Source organism: Stylophora pistillata, chromosome 1 (genome assembly GCF_964205215.1).
Source record: "Stylophora pistillata chromosome 1, jaStyPist1.2, whole genome shotgun sequence".
In the NCBI taxonomy this organism is placed as follows: domain Eukaryota; kingdom Metazoa; phylum Cnidaria; class Anthozoa; order Scleractinia; family Pocilloporidae; genus Stylophora; species Stylophora pistillata.
In genome coordinates, this window is record NC_142519.1 from 3687092 (window position 1) to 3687500 (window position 409).

The 409-nt window shown below is 36.7% G+C and overlaps 1 protein-coding gene across 1 annotated transcript in view; it reads left to right on the forward strand.

Moving 5' to 3' along the window:
• Nucleotides 1-218: 218 nt before the first annotated feature.
• Nucleotides 219-409, forward strand: part of LOC148740865 (fibroblast growth factor receptor 4-like) — a 22753-nt gene continuing 22562 nt past the window's right edge. The window contains exon 1 of the mRNA XM_088731631.1: nt 219-287. The gene's annotated coding sequence lies outside the window, so the exon portion shown is untranslated. The remainder of the gene's footprint in view (nt 288-409) is intronic.

Sequence of the window (409 nt, forward strand, 5' to 3'; positions counted from 1 at the left end):
AACATTAGTGGGATTGTGCGTTATTTTCATTCATTATAAGAGTACATCGTGTCCGTTGATAGGCTACCTAGTTTATTCAAGTCTACGACCCCGAAAAATAGTTTTACACGGACATGAAGAGTTCACTCGCCCGATACAAAGTTCTTGTCAAGCCGAACAATCCCTTTTCTTTATGATAAACACTGTTTGAAATAACTTTGCTTTCCTACTGCAGGAGGTCATTACAACATAAAAGATTCACTGTTTTTTTTAATATCAGTTCGTTGCATTGGCTTCCCACCGAAAAAGTGAGTTATCAAAAATTATTTTAAGTTTGCGTACAACCTCGTCGTTGTTCACTTTAGATTTTGCTTGTCACTGTTGGCGATTTCGATAAAGGAGCTAAACAAAGGCTCAAGCTAATAAGTTA